At 47.1% G+C, this 11,129-nt stretch overlaps 1 long non-coding RNA gene across 1 annotated transcript; it reads right to left on the reverse strand.

The window, feature by feature from the left end:
- Nucleotides 1–9,924: 9,924 nt before the first annotated feature.
- Nucleotides 9,925–11,068, reverse strand: LOC105863743 (uncharacterized). Its single transcript, XR_001150609.3, has 2 exons — nt 10,772–11,068; nt 9,925–10,232 (listed from the first exon to the last, which is right to left on the reverse strand). It is a non-coding gene; the product is annotated as an uncharacterized LOC105863743 (long non-coding RNA).
- Nucleotides 11,069–11,129: the final 61 nt, after the last annotated feature.

Raw genomic sequence — 11,129 nt, forward strand, 5'->3', positions numbered from 1 at the left:
AGGTAAAAAGTGAATGAGCCTGGCAGGGTGCTGTGTGTCTGTAGTCCCAGCTGCTCAGGAGGCTGAGGCTGGACGTTCACTTGAGCTCAGGAGTTAAGGCTGTAATGTTCTTTGATCGCACCTGCACTCCAGCCTGGGCAACATAGCAAGACCCCATCTCTTAAGAAAAAAAAGTGAATGAAACCACCCTTCGACCATTCCGGTTCAGTTCTTAGAAGAGTTTTATGGGGAGGGGTAGCTCCTTTGCACAGAGGGAATATATTAAAAAGCATTGCTCACAGAAAGTCTTTGCCACAAAGGAATCTGGTGTATGTTTTCCTAGCCCCCGATCAGAGTGTCCAGGTTGCTCAGTTTCATTTGAGCCAGGCCAACACAGATGTGAATAAAAATAAACTGTCTCTAAGTTCAGCCTAAACCCATGAGCTATGAGGCTGTAGGGCGTCATTTTGACTCCCAAGACCAAAACAATGTGTGTATGGTAGCCATGGTACATTTATGGTCTACGGAGATTCCAGCACGTGCAGTAGGTTGATGTTCCACAGGGCTCAGGGGCAGATAACATCAGCCTTGGGTAGGAAAGAGGAGGCCTGAGTTTGTGGTTTGGGATTTGTTTGTTTTTTGTTTTTTTTTCATTTTGCTTTTAAATCCTAAGAAAAATAAATCAATCTTCAATTAAATTTTATTATCAATACAGCAGTATAATAATCTGTGCTTGTTATTTCCTTCACTCCCAATGTTCTTAACAATAAAAGGACATTGGTTTTTTTTGTTTGTTTTTTTTTTGAGACAGAGTCTCACTTTGTTGCCCAGGCTAGAGTGAGTGCCATGGCATCAGCCTAGCTCACAGCAACCTCAAACTTCTGGGCTCAAGCGATCCTCCTGCCTCAGCCTCCTGAGTAGCTGGGACTACAGGCATGCACCACCATGCCCAGCTAATTTTTGTACATATTTTTAGTTGGCCAATTAATTTCTTTCCATTTATGTAGAGACGGGGTTTCGCTCTTGCTCAGGCTGGGTTCGAACTCCTGACCTCGAGCAATCCTCCCACCTCGGCCTCCCAGAGTGCTAGGATTACAGGCGTGAGCCACCGCGCCCGTCCAAGACATTGGTTTTTAAAGATAGAAGAGAAAGGGACACGGAGGTTGTGAGTCGCACATGGGCCCCCTTTCTACATTGTTAATGCCCCTGAGGTACAGGGGCAGCTGTATTTTAGGGTGAAAAGATCTAGCAAATAGAACTACAGGTGCCAAAATTTAATTCAAATTAAATTTGAATTTCAGATAAACAACGAGTAGTTTTTGGCACATGTATATGCCAAATAGCACGTGGCATCCTGTAAAGTATGTTTCAAATGTTGCATGGTGTCCGGTATTTTCTCTGGCAACTCTATTGTTAATTTCCAAGGGAAAACTCTTCAGTTACGCAAGGGGACTGACAAGGTGAAGGGGACCAGCAACGTGGCTGCCTATGACAATATGAAAAGGGGTAATGAAGCCAAGGAACTATGAAAGGAGGAGTGACAACGAGGAAACTAAAACAGAGTTAGACAGCCGAGCAAAATTGGACTGCCCAATGAATAAAAATACGTTCAAAATGGAGTTTACATGTCACAGTGGACCAGTAGAACGGGGTGGGCAGACGACTGAAGCCAAGTGCAAATGACAAGCCCAGCGTCACAGTCCCAGAGTATGGGGCGAGGCAGGATGGCATGGCCAGGTCGATGCCCAGAGAGAAGTGGAGAATGTTAGTGTCGATCGGTGGTTTTGGGGTTTGAAAAGCTTGGGCAAGCCTCTATCGCGGTGAACTTACTCTCGATGGGGAGGACGGGTGCTCCATGAGTGGGGCGCTGACTCCGGGAAATAGGGTATATGAGGAAAATGGAAGAAACATTTGAGAACTGACAGCCCTGAAGGAAGCAATCATGAAGTTCAACCTACAAATCCTCTGAAAATTTAAACTTGCCTTCCTAGGCCAGCATAGAGGCCAATGCATATTCAAACTCATCAAGGGTTTTCCTGATTTCTAAGTCCCTAAAAAGTCTCAATGATGCTCCCAGCTCTGACAAATTTCTTTTCTTTCTTTCTTTTTTTTTTTTTTTTTTTTTGACACAGTCTTACTCTGTTGCCTGGGCTAGAGTGCCGTGGCGTCAGCCTACCTCACAGCAACCTCAGACTCCTGGGCCCAAGCGATCCTCCTGCCTCAGCCTCCTGAGTAGCTGGAACTACAGGCATGTGCCACCATGCCTGGCTAATTTTTTCTATGTATTTTTAGTTGTCCAGCTAATTTCTTTCTATTTTTAGTAGAGACAGGGTCTCACTCTTGCAACTCCTGGCCTCCAGGGATCCTCCCACCTCAGCCTCCCAGAGTGCTAGGATTCCAGGCGTGAGCCACCGCGCCTGGCCCCCACTGTGACTTTTAATCACAAGCATTCAATGCATAGAAGAATATAGGGTCTAATTCAGAAGATCAGGCTTTGTGATCTTGGCAAGTCTCAGCTGTTTCCTTGGCTTCCGTCTCTCCTAACACACGGAGGATGGACTAGCTGATTACTAAGGTCGCTTCTAATGTGCGCCTCTATGGTCTGAGATCACTGAAAGTGCATCTTTTTTTTTTTTTTTTTGCTCAGTTATCAGATGCAAAAGGACTTAAATACACTTTAATCAAAGCAGAGAAAATGCATCATCTGATGGCCCAGTCTACATTTGGGAGAAGCTGTTCAAACTTTTTGCATGAAATAGTGTCGTTATCATTACTATCTCTGGGTAATGTTCCTGGCTCTAGGAAAACAGAAACAAAACTAAACAACCTTAACAGAAATGACTTTGAACTCTCTCTCTTCCGTCTCTAGATTTTCTCTGTCCCAGGCCTGCTTGGACTTTCTGGGTTTAGGGAGCAATCCAGAAAGACGGGAAGCATCATTGGTATAAAACCATAGCTCTTATATCAATCATCAGACAAGAATAATTTCTCACTTGGATTCTCTCCCTTTTTCCTCTTGCACTGGGGCCTCGTTGAACTAGTTTGCCCAGCTTTGGAATTATTAATAAATCTTTGATTAGTTCTTGAGAAGACATTCAAAGAGCAAAGCTGGAAAGATAGCACGAGGCCACCTTTAAGTGTGGAGAACATTCATGTACAAACTCTGTGGCAAGCAGAGTCACATTTGCAAGTAAGCTATTGAAAAAAATAATGAATCAGAGATGACTACTACAGAAGTACATTCACTTTATTCAAACATTTGCTTGGTGGCTTGCAAAACAAAGTTGCTTTCTGGTTGGAGAACATGCCACAACAATGACTCAAGCCTGACTCACAGCTCCCTGACCAGTTGACTTCAAGGAGAGAAATAAACAATTCAGGCTGGTTAAGGAGGCCTCACACTGATCAGGCTTCCAGAAACCTGATGAAAGCAGTTCTCCCACCACAGAAAATGTGACTTTTCTTCATCATTTCCTTACTTTAAAAAAAAAAAGTCCCGGCCGGGCGCTGTGGCTCACGCCTGTAATCCTAGCTCTTGGGAGGCCGAGGCGGGCGGATTGCTCAAGGTCAGGAGTTCAAAACCAGCCTGAGCGAGACCCCGTCTCTACTATAAATAGAAAGAAATTAATTGGCCAACTGATATATATATAAAAAATTAGCCGGGCATGGTGGTGCATGCCTGTAGTCCCAGCTACTCGGGAGGCTGAGGCAGGAGGATCGCTTGAGCCCAGGAGTTTGAGGTTGCTGTGAGCTAGGCTGACGCCACGGCACTCACTCCAGCCTGGACAACAAAGTGAGACTCTGTCTCAAAAAAAAAAAAAAAAAAAAGTCCCTTTTGTAGAAATTTCCAAAATTAAATAAAACATGCTCTCTATGCCTCAGTTTCCACATCTATAAAAATGATGAGGGTTAAATATTCTAAAACACACGAAGTACTAAAGAAAGCAGTTGGAAAAAGAAGAAACACCTGCTCTACCAATGTTTGCCATTATTATGATTATTATTATTATTTTATTGAAAATCTTGCCAAGGTCTCTTTCTGGTCTCCCTCCCCTCGACCCTCCACGCTGCAGGCTGCACGGATCAGCAGCACTGTATGCCCCGCATGCTTGTTAAGTGTTAAATTGTAAATTCCCCCTTCCCCCCTAAAATTCGTATGTTGAAGCTGTAACCTCCAATACCTCAAAATGTTCTCTTACTTGGAAATGGGATTGTTGCAGATGTAATTAATTAAGATGAGGTCGGTAGGGTGGACCCCTAATCCATTATGACTGCTGTTGTTATAAATGCAGACACACACATGCACACACAAAAGACAGTGTGAAGAGACACAGGGCAAACACCAGGTGAAGATGAAGGCAAAGATCCAGGTGATGCCTCTATCAGCCAAGGAACAGCAGAGTGCCAGCAAACCAGCAGAAGCCGGGAGAGAGGCGCCGAACCCATTCTCCCCCACAGCCCCGGCAGGAACCAACCCTGCTGCCACCTTGATCTCGGACTTGTAGCCTCCAAAACTGAGAAACAAAGGTCTGTGTTTAAGCCTCCCCGTCTGTGGTACTTTATTACGTAGCGCTAGCAAACTAATACACTTGTGTTATGCATGGCTCGAGTGTTCCCACCTTCTCGTCTCTACCAATGCTATTAATATAACATCTAATTGGCAAAACCCTGTCTTGCTGCCAGTGGAAAACCAATCCATATTTAGTATGGTATATTTCTCTGCTCAGATATCTGCCATCAGAATTAACTCAGTTCCTATTGTTCCCTACATAATATGTCACTAATAGCTCCTACCACGATCCTTGTGTATTACTATTTTTACCCCACTGGGACTATACCTGTCTACCCCACCAGAGTATATTGTAGTTCTTGCTGTATACATTGCCTAGATCATAAATCACAACCCAATTTTAAGGACAAATTTTTTAAAAAGCTAAAGTACTTTTTTATCGGTAAAACCGAAATATCATAGGACATAAAATGCAAGTTGGCAGAGGAATGATGTTCCAAATTACTTGCAAGGCAATCAGTACATGTAGGAAAAGTCAATATTTCAGTAAGCTTAGCCACGTAAGCAAAAATATGTAACGTAATAGACATACAGATCATTGTAATATGAATCATTAATGCGTGTGAGTCAACTCCTTCGCAGAAGCCACAGGGCATCCAGACGCCATGCATCTGCTGTGGCGCTTTGTGCAGCCACCCTTGACCACGAGGAGCCAGCACCCTGTCTACTGTTTTCTTGTCTTCTAAGTAGGGCAGACTTGTGGGCTTCCTTTGGTATTATAGTAAGATTCCCTTCCTTTTTCCCAGGGTATTTTTACATCTAGATTGCATGTCAGTATTTTTTGGAGTCACAAAGGAGACACAGTGAGATGACGTAAACTTCCTCTCGAGGTGAAGCCAGTCCTTCTTTTTACATCTTAAATGTGATCACTTTTCCTTTTCCCAGTGTCCACCCAGAAACCACTGCTCCTTCCAGAGCCAGTGATACCCCTCTTACCTCTGACCAACAATCCAATGACGGCCGGGCGCGGTGGCTTGCGCCTGTAACCCTAGCTCTCTGGGAGGCCGAGGCAGGAGGATCGCTTGAGCTCAGGAGTTTGAGACCAGCCTGAGCAAGAGCAAGAGCCCATCTCTACTAACAATAGAAAACTTAGCCAGGCGTGGTGGCACACACCTGTAGTCCCAGCGCCTCAGGAGGCCGAGGCAGGAAGATCACTTGAATCCAGGAATTTGAGATTGCAGTGAGCTATCACAACACCACTGCACTCTAGTCTAAGTGACAGAGTGAGACCCTGTCTAAACAAACAAACAAACAAACAAACAAACAAAAAGCTTTCCAGAGGACAGGAATCTAGAAGTGTTAAGGAGAATGAAGAGTTAACGAGGCAGACAGAGCTTGTTTATGTGTCTGCCTCCCTTTTTAAATTCTAAACTCCATAAAGACAAGATCTACATTTGTTCTTATTTGTATTCCCAATACTTAATAATTATTTAAGTAAGTGAATGAGTGAAATTTAACAAGTGGAAAATAAAACAAAGGTCATCACAAGCTGGAACAATAAAAGTATTGCAACAAACTTTACAATGCGTTCAGGAACTACAAATAGTCTGGTGCTCGTAGAGTGTGGTGTCGGAGCTGGAGTAGGAGATAAGACCACAGTGACAGCCAAGGAGTTTGGTCCTTATTCACCAGACAACGGGCTGGGCGAGGTGGCTCACGCCTATAATCCTGGCACACTGGGAGGCCGAGGCGGGAGGATCACTTGAGGTCAGGAGCTCAAGACCAGCCTGAGCAAGAGCAACACCCCATCTCTACTAAAAATAGAAAAATGAGCAGGGTGTGGTGGTGTACGCCTGAAGTCCCAGCTACTCGGGAGGCTGAGGCAGGAGGATTGTTTGAGCCCAGGAGTTTGAGGTTGCTGTGAGCTACTCTAGCCCGGGTGACAGAGCAAGACTCTATCTCAAAGAAAAAAAAAAACAGACAATGACAGACCCCAAAAAGGTGTTGCAGTATTCCTGCTTTCTACGTGGCTTTGCATTCTACAGTTCCTCATGGTAAACCACAGTCCAAAAATATAAGTGGAAAATTCCAGAAATAAACAATTCATGAGTTTCGAATCACATGCTATTCTGAGTAATGTGATGAAATCTCTTTCCATCCCATCCTGTCCCACCCAGCACGTGAACCTGCCCTTCAAGCAAGGTTTCCCTGCTGTCTGTGCCGCCCACCCAGCAGCCACTTAGGTCGTTGTCATCAGCTCAGCTGTCACGGTATCACAGCAACTGCGCTCGAGTCATTTAAGATGGCTTCGAAGTGCAAGAGTAGTGATGCTGGCATATTGTTATAATCTCTTTTGTGATTAGTTATCGTTGTTCATCTCCTATTGTGCCTCATTTATAAATTAAACTTTACATAAGTATGTGTGCATAGGAGAAAACACCCATAGTAGGCCGGGCGCGGTGGCTCACGCCTGTAATCCTAGCACTCTGGGAGGCCGAGGCGGGCGGATTGCTCCAGGTCAGGAGTTTGAAACTAGCCTGAGCAAGAGTGAGACCCTGTCTCTACTATAAATAGAAAGAGATTAATTGGCCAACTAATATATATAGAAAATATTAGCCGGGCATGGTGGTGCATGCCTGTAGTCCCAGCTACTTGGGAGGCTGAGGCAGGAGGATCGCTTGAGCCCAGGAGTTTGAGGTTGCTGTGAGCTAAGCTGATCCCACGGCACTCACTCTAGCCTGGGCAACAAAGCGAGACTCTGTCTGGAAAAAAAAAAAAATGAAAAAGAAAACACCCATAGTGTATGTAGGGCTCAGTGGTGTCCGTGGTTTCAGGCATCCACTGGGGGTCTCGGCATGCCCCCACGGGTCAGGGGCTGATCATAGCGGAGCAGCAGGCCGGTGAGCAGAAGCAGCCGCCTCCCAGCAGCCGCTGCTTCCTCTGGAGTGACCATGAGCAAGTAACCCCACGGGAGGGTTTCCTATATTCATTCCACAGCTGCAGCTAAAAAGTATTAAAAAAAATAATAATAATACTTTTAGCCTCACAAATAAAGAATGGATTAACTCTGCAAATACTTAAAACTCGTGAAGTCCTAGACAAGCCCCGTTCTTCTGCCTGGCTGAGGAGGCCACACCTGCGTCCCAGGATTGCCTCTCCCAGGGCGTCCGCGCACCTTGCGCCACGCCCGGCCCGGGGTCCCCGCCACGAGCTGGCACTGCGGGCTCCCAGGCGCAGACTTGTCTGTGAAGGGGGCAGGACTCTCTTAGACACTTTCTCATCGCCAAAGAGGCAATGCGGGAGCCTTGGGAGAAAACAGCAGGAAAGGACAACGTAAACACACGTCTCAGCCGGGTGGCTTTCTTGGCATTGGAGCCCCTGTGCGGTAGGTGTGGAAGGCGTCTCTACTGTACCACCTGGAATGGATTCTGCTAGTGGAGTGCTCCCAGTAAATCAAGAATTTCCATGACTTTATCATGAATAATGGACATAGGGATCTTTTTAAAAGCAAAGAATGTAACACTGCAGGAAAGGCAAAATAGGATTAAAGAGAAGTAACAATTTGCTGTTTTTCTTTGATGCATCTAAGTAGTTTTTTTTTTTATTTTTAATTTCACAGGGTTGCAAACTGATGGCTAATAGGACACACTCAACTCTATGCCTTGCTCAGCCTGCTCGGTGCCCTAGAATTCAAGAAAGATCCCATTAAAAATCGGTTTTCTCTTGGCAAATGGGAAGATCTCAGGATAATGGACCATTTCCCCGCAACGGCACCGACGGGTTAGGCCATCCCTATAGCTCACCCCCGCCCGGCTGTGGTCACCAGCCACCTCCACTCAGTTCAGCTAAAATACACATCGCCCTGGGAGAGGCTACACAAACCTGGGGTTCCGTTAGGACCCAGACAATCAATGTCAGCTTCTTTCCTGGACGCTGGCTGTGGTCCGGGAGCAAAGAGGAGGGCGAGAGACGGAGGGAGGGCAGCCCGTCCTCCCGGGGCTGGCCCCGTCTGGACTAACGCAGGTGACCCGGCAACTCTCAGGTTGCCTTCAACTCTCTCGTGAAGGTACTCACAGGCGTCTACTTTAGTGTTATGGAATTTTATCTCTAAATTGATGAATTGCATTGAGAACTCTAATGTTTTTCCGGAGGAGAGATCAAAGTTCTGTCAGGCAAGAGAATGTCCCAAGAGAACCAGCCTCACGTCGGGGGCACCGAGCCGCGCCCGCGCTTAGTCCTCTGATCCAGGCAGTTGCCATCTCCCTGCAGGGGCCAGAACAGCAGTCCAGGGACTGAGAAGCGAGGACTTGCCACGGGAAAGCTCAGGCCGGGCCACCCAGCTGGCGCCCTAGGGCTGGAGCTGGCCCAGCCCGCAGCTAAGCCATTCCGTCTCCCCTGCGGGTCCTGGGTTCCTTCTGATCCGAAGCAGAAGGCCGTTGACCACCCTGAACTCCACTCTCCAGGATCTCAGCAGGGGTGGGGACCTGCTGCATTCTGATTCCAAGATTGTTCTTTTTTAAGCATCAAAGGAGGCAAGAAAAGCTTCCTCTTTCTCTGTTACACCCCTTTTAATGAAAGGATTCGTTCTGTAAAATTTGGTTTCAGTGAAAAGGCCTCACTCAAGGATCCAGAAGGCCACATGTAGCCCCAAAGCTGCCGGTTCCCCACCCCCGTGAGACCTTTTTCTAGTCACCTCCAGCACTTCCCATGCCTCCTACATCCAGGGCCCCGCCCAGCCCCTTTCTGAGGAAGAGGAGGAGGGATGCGTAACATTTGCCACGTGCCTTAAACACAGCAGCCACTGACCCTGAACAAGTTTCTTGCCTTCTCTGAGCCTCAGTTTCCTCATATGTATAGTGCGATGAGAAAACCTACCTGACAGAGTAGTCGCACAGACGCCAATCTCACTGCCCTTTAACTTCCCGCATTTAAAAGCTTGTTTCCAGCCTGGACAACATAGTGAGACCCCATTTGAAAAAAAAAAAAAAACAAAAGTGAAACCTTGTTTCTCTGTCTGTAAGCCCAGATCCATTGTTTAAAACTGAGTTTAGGCCGGGCGCTGTGGCTCACGCCTGTAATCCTAGCTCTTGGGAGGCCGAGGCGGGCGGATTGCTCAAGGTCAGGAGTTCAAAACCAGCCTGAGCAAAAGCGAGACCCCGTCTCTACTATAAATAGAAAGAAATTAATTGGCCAACTGATATATATATAAAAAATTAGCCGGGCATGGTGGCGCATGCCTGTAGTCCCAGCTACTTGGGAGGCTGAGGCAGAAGGATCACTCGAGCCCAGAAGTTTGAGGTTGCTGTGAGCTAGGCTGACGCCATGGCACTCACTCTAGCCTGGGCAACAAAGCGAGACTCTGTCTCAAAAAAAAAACAAAAAAAAAAACTGAGTTTAAAAAAAAAAAATCCAACAAAACCGAGATGACCATTGCAGAGGGTTTCGCAGATGATATTGCTATTGAAATCAGTAAATGGTATTGTGCACAAAACAGGATACGTAATGTCGTTGTGGCGTTTGTTCCTCGTGGGGCGATTAGGCGACAGAGGCCCAGGAAGAAACCAGGGCGTTCGCTGGGCAAGCACATCCCGTGACAATGTCTCTCCTCAGGAGGGGCCTCACGCCACCCCGACAGGCTTCTCCAGGCTCCATCAGTGTTTTTCGTTGTTTAAAGACACACATTAATGTAAAGTCTCCTCCCATTCTCTCTGTAAATTACAGCATTCAGAAGAAGTGGCAGCTGCTGTAATTAAGACACAGTTAATTGCCTATCTCCTTAATTGCCATGATAGGATTTTGACAGTTTGGTAAATAAGAATTGTTTGGTTTCCTCTGGCAACCTCAGCTCTCCCTGCAAGTGCTGAGTCACCCACTGGGGACAAAGGGCTGCCTGGGGCCAAGGGAGGCAGGAGGGGAGGGGAACCGCAGGCCCACAGGCCGGGGCGGTAGTGTTTATGGTCGCCTTAAGTGTCCTCCCTCTCTGGGGGAACCTCCCCAACGTTGCCTACTTTGTTCCCCAGTAAAATCCTCCCGGAGTTTTCTCCCACATGACTCAGTCATCACGCCACATGAGCCTACAGACAGGGAACCACGAGCAGGATGCCTGGGTCACGGGGCGATGACCTGTGGCCGGTGGCACAGGAGGGCGCGACCAGAAGCCCAGAGAGATCGGACACACCCGCAGGCCGGGAGCTCCGTGTGCGGAGCCAGCTGGAGCCACGTTCCTCCCACTGCGCCACCCCCCCCCCCCCGCAGCCTGAGGGGACTGGAGGTGACACAGACCTGGGTTCAGAGCCTGTCTTTCCTTTACGGCCTGTGTAACTACCTGCGGATACTGGATGTTTCCAGGCCGCCCCGCACAGCACCACCCAGATCTTTGACCTTATGCTGTCCTCAGAACAACCTTCTTTTAGAAAAGAAAGTTCTAATCAATAGATAGTCTGGATTATTTGCCTGCATGATTTTCCTTTTCACCCTAACTTTTGCCCTTTCTTACATGGATAGCTGGGCTCTCCTCAGAGACCAAAAAGTCTCTGCTTTTTGTAAACCCAAAACCTGAAAGCCATTGCCTAGCAAACCTTTCTACCCCACAGTGCATCACAATACCCTTTGAAAGATGTAAAGCTGCAAGTCCTGCAAC

The sequence above is a fragment of the Microcebus murinus genome, chromosome 19 (genome assembly GCF_040939455.1).
Source record: "Microcebus murinus isolate Inina chromosome 19, M.murinus_Inina_mat1.0, whole genome shotgun sequence".
Lineage (NCBI taxonomy): Eukaryota > Metazoa > Chordata > Mammalia > Primates > Cheirogaleidae > Microcebus > Microcebus murinus.